The sequence below is a fragment of the Rousettus aegyptiacus genome, unplaced genomic scaffold, assembly GCF_014176215.1.
Source record: "Rousettus aegyptiacus isolate mRouAeg1 unplaced genomic scaffold, mRouAeg1.p scaffold_m13_p_12, whole genome shotgun sequence".
NCBI lineage: Eukaryota > Metazoa > Chordata > Mammalia > Chiroptera > Pteropodidae > Rousettus > Rousettus aegyptiacus.
Genome location: NW_023416287.1, coordinates 12,162,330 through 12,178,082, shown reverse-complemented (window position 1 = coordinate 12,178,082; position 15,753 = coordinate 12,162,330). Strand labels below are relative to the sequence as shown.

The window sequence follows — 15,753 nt, the reverse complement described above, 5'->3', positions numbered from 1 at the left end:
GTTTCACAATAATTAACTCATTTAATCTTTAAAAGAGTCCGTCGTCACCCTGCACACACCCCTTCACCCTCTCCTTCCTCCTCGGTGCACACTGTCCAGCTTCCAGAGGCCGGCTCGTGTGCTGCCCTGCCTGAGGGCTTCCTCTTCCTGACAGAGCCCACTTCACAGAGAGCAAGACAAGCCAGGAGTGTCAGGGAACTAATGCCCCCTCCTTGCATGTGCACACACACACATGCGCATATGCGCACGGACCCTCGCACACAAGAGAAGCCTGCAGTTAAGGACAGTGGGAGTCGGTGGATGAATACGCCGGCTCCCTCACCCCTTGGGTGTGTGTTTTTCTCCCAGGCTCCCCAGCAGGATGAAGTGCCAGTCATGCTCAGTGGTGACCTGCCCAGGAGCTCACTGTCAATTGGACATTCTCTTTCCTGTCTCCCTTTACTTTTCATCTACCTCCACCTCCCAATTAACTTCCTCTTAAGTCCATGTCGCAGGGTCTAATCCTGAGGGACACAGATCAAGATACAGCCCTGAGAGGCAGGGAGTTAACATGTAGTCGTTTTTATTTGGCAGCCGACAAAACTGAAACAGAGAGGTGCAACAACTCTCCCAAAGTCACAGAGCTGGTAAGCAGCAGATCCTGGCTTAGACCCAGCCACCATGCTCCAAAATCTGTGCTAGTAACACCGACGCTTTGCCGCCTCTGGCTGGGAGAACAGCCCAAACCACTGAGCACCAGCCTCATTTAATCAGCTTTGTGAGACACACAGCTTGGTGAGCTATATGGAGTCATCTGTAACCTCCTCTTTGGAGATCTGGCGTGTAATTCAGAAGTGTGTTTGAGAAGATAGTTGATGTGATTTTCAATGCAGGGGCAGCCACACAGTGATCCATCAGCCGGCTCTGTTGACAGAGAATTGATCTCCCAGGTCAGGAAGCAAACCTCAATTTACGTGGGATGCACATGGAATGCACCCTCTTAGTAGCGCACGGAAGATAAAGGAGAGTCGATGACAGTTCTTGTCAATGAGTTTGTCATGGCAAGAGGGGACACGTGAGTCTCCCCGGACTGAGGGCTGACACTCCAGATGTACTTTTTTTTTTCCTTCGGTAAGATAAACACTTTGCCAGCATCTTTTAGCCCTGCCTGTCATTTCCTTGATGTTTTCAAGTCTTCTTTTCACCCAAGCATCTTTATCCAACAGCATAAAAGCAAAATGAGTACTTACTTGGTTCCCGAGCCATCAGCCATTCTCTTTCTTTCAAACTAGATCTCCGTGATTTTTTCAATTTTGTTCCGCGTTTGGATGAGTAATCTCAGAACCAGGAGGCTGGTGAAGTCTGAGCTTCCTCACTCAGAATTCCTTGCTTTCACAGCAAAAGAAAAGCTCGTTGTAGCAAATTGTACGATTCCTTTGTTGCAGGCACTGATGGAAAAAAAAAAAGTTTTTCTTAAAGACCATTAAAGAAAGAAATAATCCTGGAAAGACAAGCAAGACGCAACAATTTAATATTAGATTTATTTTGCAATTAGAAAGCTTACCCTTTTTGCTTTCTGGGTGATATTTGAAATACAGAGAATGAGAAATTGAAGAATGGAAGATCTGATTGAAACTGCCTCTGCTGGCCAAAAGATTAATGTTTTCAAAATACAAATTTATTTTTCTCGTGGCAAGGTTTTCTGTTCTTTATGCATACTTTAAAGAAGTTAAAAATCATGTGGCTGGTTTCTTCCTGCTTCTCATATAAGTTTTTCATGTTCAAACAATAGATAGAACTAAGTTTAAAGAAAGAGAGGTGGGAAGGCTGACGTGAAATATTAGAGTTGGAGAGAAGAAAGGAAAATTCAGTCCTACTATGTGCCCACAAGAGGGGGCAACCCAAAATATTTGGTGAACAGCGAATGCCAACCACACAAATTCTTGACATGGAGGAGTTCATTGCCTTTTAAAGATGATGATGCTTAAAAAAATTTTTTTTAGCAATTCCCCAGGAGAGGAGCAAACTAAATGTTACCAGTTCAAAGAAGGCTAAGGAGCTGAGCCTTAAAAAAAATGAGCAGGATTTTTATAGGTAGAGATGAGAAATTGGAATTTTTAGGTGCAAAAAAGAGCAAATGTGAGAGAGCCAGAATGCATGAGTTATGTTGCAGAAAAATGAGTGGTTTCTCATGCCATAAGCAGAATGTGTATTTAGGAGATCATATGATCTATGACAGAGGGTGGGGTCAACTCCTGAAAAAAATTGCATGCCAGGCTTGGGAGGTTGAATTCCTTTCTGCACATTGGTCTATCATTCATTCACTCATTCATTCAATAATATATACAAGCGCCATATTAGGCTCTGAGGATGTAGCAGCAAAGTAATGAGAATGGAATGAAGGGAATGACTCTGAAAAAGATTTCGAAAGGAGAACCGAAAGCATTAAATTTACGAAGGGTGATCTTAAGAGGCAGGGAGCTGAGGCAGAGGTGACCCTGGAGGTAGAGAATGTGTTGAAGCCAAGCACCCAGAGGGCACAGGAAGAATGGGAGTGGACAGAGACTGGCTTATGGGCCACCCGATGAGCTGCGTTTGAGATGTGCCGGGTTTAAGATGCCAAAGAGCCGCACAGTAGGTATGTCCACCACCCAGCCACGTTTCAGCTCATTCGTCAGGCATGTGGGGAGCCCTCTAGTGGACACTCTTGGTGGTCAGCCTGATCCTCTCAGAGCCCTATTTCCCTGTCTGTGGGGGATCCTCCCCTAGCCTTTGCCTCTGGCAGCCCATCTCTGTGACCCTCTGGAAGACTGACGTTGGGCTCCTGAAGCCATTTTCGACCATGCACACATACTCGGGGGTTGTTATCTCCCTAGTGCTCTGCCCCCGCCCCCTACTGGTTTCTTCTCTAAGCCATTCCTTAATAAATCTCTTGAGAACAAATCCCCATCTCAGGGTCTGCTTCTGGGGAACCCAGCTTCCATCCAGCAAATGCAGTGGGCCAAGCCCTTGGAATAAGACACAGCCTGGATTTTCAAGGCTTCCTGAAGGAGGTAACCCCTAGACTGGCTCCTAAAAGATGAACAAGATTTTGAAGATTTTGCTATGGGAAAGGTATGGAATGGCAATATAGGCAGAGGGAATAGTAAACCAAAGTCTGCAGGCTTGAAAGGGCTAGGGATACAAGGCGTGGGGAAACTCCGAGGAGTCTTCTATTACTGGAGCATAAAGGGAAGAATAGAAGAGACCACACATGACCTGGGGGCCATGGGAGCCACCTAAGGGGTAGGAGTTAAGCAGGAGGAGCAGGTCTGACCTATGAGGAAGTGGTCATGGAGGAACAACTCATGGCCTTTTACCTGTGCTCCTGCCCACGGTGGTCTCCTAGGGGCAGTTCTCGCCAAGCCTGGGTCCGCATCTCAGAGGCCCTCGGCAGCACCCATGAACTTCCTCTCATCAAGCGATACTGTGGCCTACAACACAGGCTCTGGGGGACAAATAAGGGATAAGCAGAAACTACCCGGCACTTGTCTGGGAAACTTTTCTTTTAGTCTGAGCGTTTTCAGAAGCAGACTCTGAGACAAGGAATTGAATAGCTGGAATTTATTTGGGGGGTGCAGGAAAATGCCAGTAGAGGAGTGGGGAAGGGAGGCGGGCGAGGGGAGGCAGCCGATACGGGACGTGTTATCGAGCACAGTGCCACTGTGGGAGACGGGAGCCTGATTCCGGGGAGCTCTGGGACATGGTGCGGCACACACACCTGGCTTTTCTTACCCCAGGCACAGGGTAGCTGGGGTATTTGTACCCCAGTGCCCATCGATCTTTGCTTGAAGGCTGCTCCAGGAGTGTAAACTCCCTGGGAGGCAGCGAAGTGCCTGCAGGCAATGAAATACAGATGCAGACAGTTGGAAGTCAGGCTGCTGTGCCCTGAAGTGGTAGGGACAGGACTGGCCCTGAGGCCTCCCAAACCACAGACCAGGCCTCTTGCCGCGCCAGACTCGTTTTAGCCTAAGCCCATTCTGCTGCCATGCCATTTTCTCCAATTCCATTTCTTCACATTATCCTCGCTCTCCGTGAATGCCCCCGTGACCTTAGCTGGCTCCTTCTCAGCGTCGACCACCCTGAGGTCTCCACTAGTCATATCCAATGCCACTCTCCCTCTCTCTCCGTTTTTATCCAGCTTCTCAGACAAAACCTTTCACGCATCCGCAAACAGTGACCAAAAGTATGAAAACCAGAGGATGGTGTTGGCACGACCACTTTGGAAATAAATGTAAATATTCCACTTCGCTCGGGTGACGTGCTGGGCTGATAAAAGAGCTTCTGCAAACTCAGGACCAAGGGCTCTGTTCCCAGTAGAGATGCCTATTGTCTTTCATGTTGGCAGATTATTCTAAAGCCTTTGGGCTGCTGTATACCTCAACCTGTGGATGTCTTAATGTATAGAACTATTAATCTCTGCATCCTCAGTACCAGGGCCTCTTTCTGTCACATAGTAACTGCTCAGTAAATGTTTGAAAAATGAAGGAAGAAATTATGGGCTCCGTATTCTATGCCTCACCTTCGAACTGAAATTGAAAGGCCAGCTGCAAGAATTTTCACATGTACACCGCGTTTCGATGACATTCTGCTAAAAATAGGTCATGACTTCTTTGCCAAAGATTTGTCTTGAAATATACTGACACAAAAAAAAAATTAATAAGGTCATTCATTTATTAAATAAATATTCCATGCTAACTACGTGTTGGGTACTGGAATATGGTGATGAGAAAAAGCATGGGGGAGACTCTTCTTCTTTGAATAGTGCAGCCTAGACAGATATTAGTCAAATAATCAAACACATTAAAGAGGAAACCTACAGCTGAGATAAGCGCCTGGGGAGGTCTTAAAGATATGACAAATTCTGTGACGCTCCTCTCTCAAGGGGCAGAATTGACTTCCCCTTCCTTTGCGTGGGGGCCGGACTTAGTGACTTACTTCTGGGGAACGGAAGTGATGGGGTGTCATTCCCGATATTAGGTTATGCAGAGCTTGGGACCCCCATCTTAGGTTCATTCTCTCTCTCTCTCTCTCTCTCTCTCTCTCTCTCTCTCTCTCTCTCTCTCTCGTGCTCTATCTCTACCTCTCATCACTATGTTGGGGGAAGCCAGTTGCTGTGCTGCGAAGATGCTCAGGAAGCTGATGAAGGAGGGGACCATTTAGTGAAAAACAAGCCTTCCAGCAACCACGTGAGTCATCTTGGAAGCAGAATCTCCATCTCCAGTCGAGCCTTCAGATGACTGCAGCCCAGGTCAATAGCCTGACTACAACCTCGTGAGAGACCCCTGGCCAAAACCACTCAGCCAAGCCGCTCCCATGTGCCGGACCCACAGGAACTGTGAGATAGTAAAAGTCTGTTGTTTTAGCTGATAGACTAATTTATGACACGGTAATAGGTAACTAACATGAAGGAGAAACACAAGATGTTGCGTAATGTGAAGTAGAGTGCGTTGATCTAGTCTGCGAAGTCAGGGAGAGCTTCTCTAAGGAAGCGGTTGAGTCACGGAGGAACAAAAAGGCTGGGAGGAATAACCACGGGAGAGGAAATGATGTGTGCAAAGGCCCTGAGGCAGGAGAGATTAGAATAAGTGGGAAAGACTGAAAGAGACCAGTGTGGCTGCAGCCTGGAGACGAAAGGGGAGAGTGATTTTTTTAATGAAGCTGGCATGGCGATGATGAGGGGGGAAGGGGACCTGTCCATGGAGGGCCTTGGGACATTATCAGAACTTCAGTCTTTTACAGGAAAGGGGTGGGAAGGCTTCGGATGGTTTTAAAGAGGGAGACGACTTGATCAAAACTGGGCTTCTTTCATGTCCTTTCAACTACCATTTCTTACCATGAGAGTCAGTGGACAACTGCCTCTCACTGGGCACGTTTTGATTTCCACGTAGACTTTCTGCAAATAATGGAAATTACATGAGCTTAAAAAAAACAAAAACAAAAACAAACAAACAAAAAAACAAAACCTGCTTATAATTTGCAGAGCCGCATTCATGCTAACCCTCATCCCAGCCCAGTGGCTGCCAGTCATTGGCCATCAGCTCCGAGCAGGTGAGCAGGCAGATAGACAGGTGTGGGAAGCCCAGGGTAATGTGAGGCGCTTCCTTCAAGGTTTATCCTCCAAATCACTGCCAGCATTGGCAGGTAGGTGCGTCTGTGCTTTCTTCAGAGAAAGTTCTTGTCGTGTTCTCAAGGGGATCTGGGTTCCCTAGAAGAGAGCCTGAGACAAGGATTCGGGATCATGGGAGTTATTAGGTAAGCTCTCTCGATGGCAACTTGCAAGGAAAGAGAAGGGAAAAGAGCCCAGCAAAGACGTGATCTCAGGTTACACGTAGCCCTGGCCTGACCTGTGGCGGATCCTGGAGCACAAACCCTACCACAGAGTTGTCCCCATCCTCTGGCGAGGCGTAAGCCAAATCAGTCTGACATTGGCTGTCGGTTGCTCCCATCGATCGGAGACAGGTCTCTGGAAAAGAGGTGCAGTTGCCAGATAAAATAAAATATTTTTATTTGCTAAATACGCCAACCCTAAGAAGGGGGCAGCTGTGAGACATTAGCAGCCAACAATCACAGCATCTGGGAGATGAGTGAGTAAAAGAACTTGGCCGGCCACCAAAACAGTGTCTACCACAGTCTGTGACCCTGCAAACCCTCCCTCTGTAGGATGGAAATGGCTGGGTGGTCAGTAACATCCTGGGAAACCATGCTAAATTCCTCACACTTAGAAGCAAGGATGGGGCCCCTGGGAAACCAAGACGGAGCTCTGTCCCATTGTGTTTGCACAGCCAATTGACTCAGTTTCACAGTGAATTCAACCCAAATCCAGAACTTGCAACTTATCAGAGCACAGGAAGGAGCCAAGAGGTTAAAATTAACAAAAGCATCATTAACTAAAGTTGCACAAAAATGTCCCAGAGGGACCCCTGGAAGAACAGGTCCCCCACGTTACTGTGAGTATGAGGTAGGGCATATGGTGGTAGATCAAAGCAAGGACTCAGGATCCAGACCATCGGGGTTCCAAGCCCAGTACCCCCACTTACCAACTGTGTGACTCTCCGGGACTCAGTTTCTTATCTGCAAAATGGGGATGACGGTAATAGTTTATACTTACAGGGTCCATACCGGTACAAGATCAACCGAGTTAATTCATATAAACTGCTCGAAACTGTACCTGCCTCCGAGTAAGCATCGATAAAAGTTAATGGTGAATTAGTTATCAAAAGGAGGAGGCAGACACTTTTAACCTGAAGTGTCCCCAAATTGGCTTCTCCCACAGTCCTGAAACATCCTCCATACAGCATCTATCCTATTGTTATCTGCCCAGTGCTTGGCTGAGAGCTTCCTGGAGGCCAGATGTGCGTTGCACAGTGCTTTGGGCACACTGCTGAAGATGACAAACATTTCATCAGTGGATGCTGCCATGGCCACGAGTTGCACAAGGAGGCTTAGCTATCATCAGGGTCCTTCCCAGCCCCTTCCGCTCCACCCGCCCTATGTCCATGGCAGGCGAGGCCGTATGTTCAGACGTTCTAATGAGTCACTCAACCTCGGTTTTCCAGGTAGGCGGTGGGAGGTTGGTCTAGAGAACATCTCCAGCCACCGTTTTCGGGTCCTCCCTCTGTGTCAGGCACTGTATTAAGCATGTCATGGGCATCACCTCCTTTAATCATCTGCGGTGTCCCCCTTCCCCCACCCCACCCCCCAATTCATATGTTGAAGCAAATCTCCGGCATGAAGGGATGAGGAGCTGGGCCTTTGGGAGGTGTGGAGGTCATGGGCGTGCCGTCCTCATGAATGGAATCAGCGCTCTTATTGTAAGAGACCCCACAGGGACCCTGTACCCCGTCCAGCATGCGAGGACTCAGCAAGAAGTTGGCAGTCTGCACCGCCCCCCACCCTCAGAAGAGGCCCCTCACCAGAACCTGACTGTGCTAGACTTCCAGCCTCCACAAGTGAGAGAAATAGATGTCTGTTGTTCATAAGCCACACAGTCTGTGGCATTTTTGCTACAGTCACCAAACGAACTGAGACAACACCGCTTTGCTCTTAATTATTCCATTGTACAGAGGGGGAAACGGAGGCTTCGCCACCTTCCCTAGGGCATGCAGCTAGTGGGTCCTCTTATTCCCAGGCCTGAGCTGTGCCCAGCAGGCACGACACCCTCTTGCCAGTGCTGGCTGAGCTCCCTGAGTTTTCAGAAACTCTTTGGTGGGCAGGAGCTGAAGCCAAACTCGGGGAGGGGGCGATGCTCTCGGCCAGCCACCCTCTGGCTTACGGCCAGAGCTTCTGCTCTCCAAAGCTGGGCCCAGACCAAGAGAAGGGACAGGACATCCCTGGATGTCACGGGGATGCTGCAGAGCCCGGGCAGTAGCAGAAGGAATAATGGTCAAACAGGAAGCAAGCACTGCTTGCCGAGTGCTTACGAAACACCAGGCTCCACGCTGAGTCCCTGTCTTGGTTGGCCCCCCAAAGTAGAGCCTGAGTCAAGGACTGGGGTGTAAGTAGTTTACTGGGGAGGTGATTCCTGGAAGCAGAGGGAGAGAGTGAGGAAAAGAGAAGGGAGGACAGGCAATAGGACGTGCAGTAATGATTAGGTCACCCCTGAAGGCAGCCGGGACTCGGTCCTCACCGGGGACTCTTTGGGAAACTCTGTTAAGAATTATTCCACCGAATGTGACTTTCACCCACCAACTCGCACTCCCGAGACGTTAGCTCCTGGTCCCCTCTCTCCCCCATGGGGGAGCTGAGCACTCTCGGGTGGCCGGAGAAGCGTTTGGGCAGAGGAAATGGCAGATGCTTGAGGCAGAAATAAGGTCATGGGCATGAACAGGAACCGCCGGCAAACCTGCAGGTGACAAGAGAGTCAAGAAGATAGCATCAGGGCGGGCCATCCCTCATCCGCTGCTGAGCCTCCCGCGGATCATTTCACCAGCCACACGAGATAGGGACCATTACTGTGCCCACTTGATAGTTGAGACTCAGCAAAACAAAAGCGTTTACTCAAGGGCACAGAGCTGCTAAGCCAGGACTGAATCCAGGCGGCCGGTCCCAGGGCCCGCGGTCTGGGGCATGATGCCGCACAGCCTCCTGCCCCGCGCACTCCCCAGACGGTGCTCTGTGACTCTGCCTCATGGGAAGCAGCCACCTCGGAATCCATGGCATTGCAGCCTCCAGTAGCTCCGAGGCCGGCACATTTTCTACGTGCCTCTCAGCCCAGGTGGCCGAGCCCAGCATCGCGGAGGCAGAGAGCTGCGCACCTCCAGGGAGGCAGGTGCGGCGCGAGCCTTGTTGCACAGCGACCACACTCCTGAAGTCTACTCTATGCACGGTTGGTGTGTTTGGGGAGCAGAGAGGGGGGAAGGACCGTAGCTTCCGCGGTAGTAGTAGCTGTTTCCACCAGTAATATGAGCTATAACCAATGAATGGTTTCAGAGGCACACTCGCAGCACGAAACGACGATGGTTTGAATCCCTTTTCCAGCACATAGGCTGTAGCTCTGTGACCTTGGCCAACTAGCTTCATCTCCCTGAGCTTCGGTTTTCTCACCTGCAAAAGGGAAATCATGATGGCACGTGCCTCTCGGGGCTGTCGTGGGGACAAAATGAAATAATAGACTTCTCGCGCTGTGCCTAGCACATAGTCAGCACTCAATAATAGAGCCATTCCTCTCCGCTCTCAGGATGACTTCGCTAGTGCCCACGTACAGCAATAATGGGGACTTCTGGACAGGTGCGCCTTGAAATGATGTTTGTGGCGACAGATCCAACAAGGCAACAATGGAGAGTAGCCTGTGATGTGTGTGTGTCATTTGCTGCTCTCGAACCCGTCCCCGCACCTGTCCCCTCCCCCCACGCGCTCTCAGCAGTGATTACAAGTGATTCTGAAGAACCCATTGAAACACGTTTCAAGGCTTGATTACAAAGGAAAAAGTGATTTTCCTAAAGTGCATCTTCCAACTTCTGGAAGTAGCCAGGCCCCAGTGGCAAGGGAGATAATCAATGCCGCAGAGAAACTCTCGGAACTCTGCAAACTCTGAGCCTTCGGCATAAAGCACGCGCCCTCCCCCAGCAAGCCTGATTGACAAGACCCAACAAAACCCCAGCAAACCCGCGCCCAGACCAGGCTCCGACTGAGGCAGCCCGCAGAGCAGCCTGGGAAATGGACAATAAATAGTGCCTTTTCATTTATGAGCGCTTTCCATTACGGGCATAATACCCCCATTCTTTCCCCGTTTGTATATAAACATCTCAAAATAGGATTGCTTTAAAAGTACCTTGGGACACAATTCCGTCTGAGAGAGCAGCTGGCTTTTGCTCACGTTAGAGTGGGCTGGACTGCAGGTTGCTCGCTCCCTCTCCAAGAACTCTCTGCAATCATTCAAGGCATTGCTCAGATGCCCATCCGGCCTGGAAGCCCAGCAGGGCAGCTGCAAACTCATGTACCACGTGGTGGCCCCATGGCCAGTCCTGCAATTAGCGATTTGGGGACCCGTGGCCACTTTGCCTATAGTAATGAGTTCAGACATTTTGGGGAAGAAACATGTGTCCAAAGCTCCAGTCAGTGGCTTTAAATTCATTTAATCCCCACGCACTTGAGTTAGTTGTCAGAGATCTGGCTGACAAAACTTAGTCCCTGAAGTATTAAACGCCTACCTTAACCACCACCTGGCTGGCAGAGGAGTCTGACTCTGGGTTCCCTGACTTCAAGCCCAGCACCCTTGATACTCACACATTCCCTGACCAACGACTCCCCCAGTGGGAGGAGGTACTATAAACACCAGACTCAGAAAGTGCTGCCAGCCCAGAGCAGGACTTCTGGAAAGTTCCTTCCTCTCTTTGGGCCTCTGTTTGTGTTTTCTTAGTTTGGGCTGCCCTCAGAAACGGACCTGAGTCAAAGATTCCAGTGTAAGTCATTTATTTGGGAAGCGAAGAAACTACCAGTAGGAAAGAGAAATACTATATTTTATCTATTTCATTATGATGAATTGCCCCAAAACTTAGCAGCTTAAAAATAACAAATGTTTATCATCTTACAGTTTCTAGGGATCCAGGCACAGCGAAGCTGGGAGCCTCAGGCCTGGGGTGGGAAGGGCTCCCCACAGTTGCTAGGCCACGGGTGCTGTACTGTCTCTTGTGGGATTTCCGACCCTCTCACCCCCTGTAAACAAACGCTTTACCCAGCTCTCCTTAGTTAAATGTGTCTTATGGAAGACCGAGAGGACGACGCCTCCTCAGATCTCTAACACATCTCCCAGAGTCACTCTCTGCTCAGGAAGCAAAGATTCTTCAGAGATTCTCCTGCCCTTGCTCTTCGCTTAGACTTTTAAGTTCCCGTCTTCTTGGCTCATCCCTCCCTTTCCTTTCGCTGTCAGAAAGAGTGTTCGCTCCAGGTTTCACACTGCCCTCTCTACACTCTCCAAATTCTGAACCTCGATGATCCCATTGTGTGTGTGTGTGTGTGTGTGTGTGTGTGTAGTTTTGTATTTCGTTCATGCGTAATTTTTAGAAAGGCAGAGGCACTATAATATCTTTATTGCTTAAACAAATGGCCTGTCACCGATTCATCCTAATTTCTTAAACGATTAAGTTAAACGTGCATTCATGCCTGGATGAACTGTGCAAAGAAGAAAGAAAAAGTTAAGGCACAGGTCACCACCTGCCTGAGTCGAAGTTCAGATGACAGGTGGCTCCTTGGCAATCAGTGCTCTGGGAAGGGAACCTGACCAAGCAATCAAATTTTACTGTTGGTGTCTCTTGGATTTCAACTAATTACCTACCGGTGCATGGAAACAGCCTTATAATCAAGTAACCACGGTCCCGAGCAGAAGTGCTATTAAAAATATGAGGCAGCAAATCCAGCATGGGCATGAGGAATCGGAGCAGACACCAGGAGGTTTGCTGGACCAGGCAAACCGCTGAGTATCAACCTCGGGCCTGGGTCACGTGGGTCCTCCTGTCCCCCGAGCTCCCGGTGAACTTTCTTGCTGCCTGGCAATTTCTCTTCTCCACAGGAAAGCAATCTGTTAGCATCTTTGTGAAACACTTTGTGATCTATGGGGAATTGTTTTTCCACGACTGAGGAGTAGTCTGTTTCCTTCCTAGTTATAAGTAAATTGGGTTATTTAGCCCAACATGATTTACTCGGCAGATATCCTCTCCCAAGCGTTAAGGCTAATAATTCATTAGCAAGTCTGTCTGGAATCACTATCCTAGCATTTGCCATGGAGACCACCCTTCCCTCTCTCTCTCTCTCTCTCTCCCTCAACCAGCCCATTGTTTTGTGTGGAAAAATGTCCTTATGAAAGAGGCTTTGGATCTCTAGGCCCGGGGCAAAAGGCCTGGGCTGAACCCCAGGAGCTAAAATTGATGGCACCTTTTCCCAGTCACCATGCCGAGGGTAAAGTGATTTTGACTCTCATGATCTGTTTTGAAAGGCCAGGTATAATCTACATTCTATGTAGCAAACCTTTATATGGCACTTATTATGTGTCGAGTATTATTCCAAATGCATCTCAAACCTTAACTCACTCAATCTTTGTAACACCCTTATGAGGTAGATCCTCTTATCATCCCCAGAATGTAGATGGAGAACTGAGCATTGGAAAACTTGAGTAACTTGCTCAAGGCCACACAGCTAGGATGTAGAATTTGAACCTAGCCTGATTCCAGAGTCTGTGCTTTCTTAACCACTACGTTATACTCTTAAACGTGATGTTTATAATCCAAGTGGATCGTGTGTGGTCATTCACTTACAAATGAAGTATCATCTAACTTATGGGTACAGGAAGCACCAGCATTGAATGAGCACCTACAATACACCAGGCTTTGTTCCAAGAGCTTCAGTTTGCCATCTTATTACCTCTCAGCAGTCCTAGGAGGCAGACACCGTAATCTCTAGCTTGCAAGTGAATTAACTGACACTTGAAGCAGATAACAGAATAGGAATCCTAGCACCGTTACTGGCATATGGCGGTCACTCGACAAATCTTAATCCAACTCATTACTTAATGTCTAAACACAAACTCAGAGTCATAGCTAGTTTCCAGTGGAGTCTAAATTTGAACCCAGGCCTCTCTTTCACCTGAAAGCTGACAAGGATATTTCTAGTAAGATACTTAGAAGGGTATGGACAATAGCTTATTCTTTCTAAAAATATAAATGTGAACATAGATATTAAACTATAAATATAGATGTTAATTTAAGTAGCAGCTTAGCTATTAACCGATGTCTAATTATTGTATCGAGTATAAACAATATATCTATTTTCCTTCATTGCCTCATCTAACCTTAATTTGTTTTGCTTTACAGAGAATATGTTACTTTCTATCTTTATTTGTTGATTAGGGATATTTAATCTACATGGAATTTATTTTGGTATCTGATATTGTTTTTATAAATAAAACATATATAATATATAATAAAAACTATATATTTCTCCAAATGGTCAGCTAATTGCCCCACTATCATTGACTGAATAATCCACCTTATTCATAGCAAACTATTTTTTAGCTTTTAATCTGAAATAATTTGACTTTCAGAAAATTTGCAAAGATAGAGTCGAGAGTTCCTCTATTCCCTTCTCTTATCTTCCCCTGATCTTAAGAACTTATATAACCATAGTATAATTATTGATACCGGAAAATTAAAATTGACACAATACTACTATACAATCTACAGACCTCATTTGATTTTCACCAGTTTTCTTATTCATGCCCTTTTGCTGGTCCCGGATCCAATCCAGGATCTTACGTCGTGTGTAGCTGTCATATCTTCTCCGTTTCCTTCGATCTGACAGTTCCTCGGTCTTTCCTTATTTTTCATGACCTCGCCATTTTTGAAGTACTGACCTGTTTTGTAGAGTGCCCCTCAATTTGGATTTGCTTGATGTTTTCCATGATTCGATTGAGGTCGTCCGTTTTTAGCAGGAATATCTCAGAAACGGTGTTGTGCCGTCTCAATCCGTCGCCATCAGGTGGTATGTGATAATGATGTGTCTCATTACATGTGACATTAACTCTGAGCACTTGAGTGAGGTGGTGTCTGCCAGGTTTCTTCATGGGGATGCTACTAGCTTTCTCCTAGTAATCAATAAGCATCTTGTGGGGTGATACTTCAGGATCATGCCAATATCCTGTTCCTCGTCATACTTTTACCCACTAACTTTAGCATCAATTGATGGTACTTGTCTGCAACAATGACCACTGCAGTGATTATCTGATACAATTTTCTCTTTCCATCATTCCTTCCACATGTACTAATTGAAATTCCTCTATGAGGAAGAGTTGTCCTTTCTCCCCCATAACTATAATTATTTGTATCTGTATGGACTCATTCATATTTATTTTATTTCATGGATTATAATCCAATTCCTACAGTAAATTCTGATGTATCATTTTTTTCTCTTTCTGGATTAACTATTGTATTTCATTGATATTTTGATATATTCCTGCCCCAGTAATGCATTATCTTCATCATTACATCTTTATAATACATATTAGAAGTCAAACATTGAAGTCTCCTTCTCATTTTCATTATTTTGCCAAAAATCTCTGGACTATTTCCCTCTATTTATCATTCCACATGAGTTTTTGAATAATTTTGTCAAGTTTCACAATAAATTCCTAAGGGCATTGGGTTTAAATTGCATTCAATTTATGAACTAATTTGGGGGAAATTGTTTTCTTTAAAATATTAAGTCTTTCCCATCTAAAAATATGATACGCCTCTCCATTTATTTAAATTGGCTTTCATATGCACATGTGAGGTTTTGCCATTTATTTCAGACAGGTAGTGCATCTTCCAATTATGGAAATTCCTAGGGTTTTCATTTTCCAGGATTTTTTTCTTAACCAGACAACTTATTGAACTCTCTTATTGATTCTAAATTTTCAGTTTATTTATTTTTTCAACAGTTACTTGCTGAGCACCGCATGGCAGGCACCGTTGTAAGAAATGGGGAGTTAACTTAACTCCGGTCCTCACAGAGCTTAAATTCTAGCAGGTGGGGCAAATAACATGGAAACAAATATTTGCAAATAGTATTGTCATTTATAACAAGGTGGTGTGAAATGCTCCTTACTACACTGAAGCAGCATAAGGAAATGCAAAATGAAAGGGCGGGGCTTTATTTTAGACAGTTGGGAAAGCCTCTGAGACCTGAATATGATGGAAGAGTGAGCCAGGAAACCACCTGAGCAAAGAGCATTCCAGATGCAGAAAAACAGCCTGCGCAAAGGTCCCGGGGCAGGAATCTGGCATATCTGAGGCCTAGCGAGACCAGAATGACCAGAACAGAGCAAGAGAGCATAGAGTGGGAAGGTCTGAGGTCGGTGAGGCGGGCAGAGGCCAAGTCCTGCCAGGTTGAGAGGCCCTGGTCAGGAATTCGTATCGTATCCTGCATGCGATGAGAAGCAGGGCTTCCCTGCTTCCGTGGAATGTTGTGGAAGTCCCCCCGGTTAGAGAAGACAGATGCTGGGACCAAAGTAGGAGTTGTGGAATGGTCAGAAGCAGCCGGGTTTTCAATCATTTTTAAAAGTAGTGCTGGCAGGTCTGCTAACAGACTGTATATGGGGAATGCAGAATGGCAAGAATAATAGAAATATACCAAATTACATGGGTGGAAATAAATTTTATGCATCTCACATTTATCCTCAAGGATCCAGACTCAGCCAACGCTTGGTAACACTTAACGTATGAAGTTTTAGTTAATTTTCTTCATCATTAAAAAAAAAAAAGA

The 15,753-nt window shown here is 46.7% G+C and overlaps 1 long non-coding RNA gene across 1 annotated transcript; it reads right to left on the bottom strand.

Annotated features, from left to right (window-relative positions):
* Window positions 1-1,235: 1,235 nt before the first annotated feature.
* LOC107516285 lies at window positions 1,236-4,639 on the bottom strand. Its single transcript, XR_001598246.2, has 3 exons — window positions 4,541-4,639; window positions 3,339-3,466; window positions 1,236-1,427 (listed from the first exon to the last, which is right to left on the bottom strand). It is a non-coding gene; the product is annotated as an uncharacterized LOC107516285 (long non-coding RNA).
* Window positions 4,640-15,753: the final 11,114 nt, after the last annotated feature.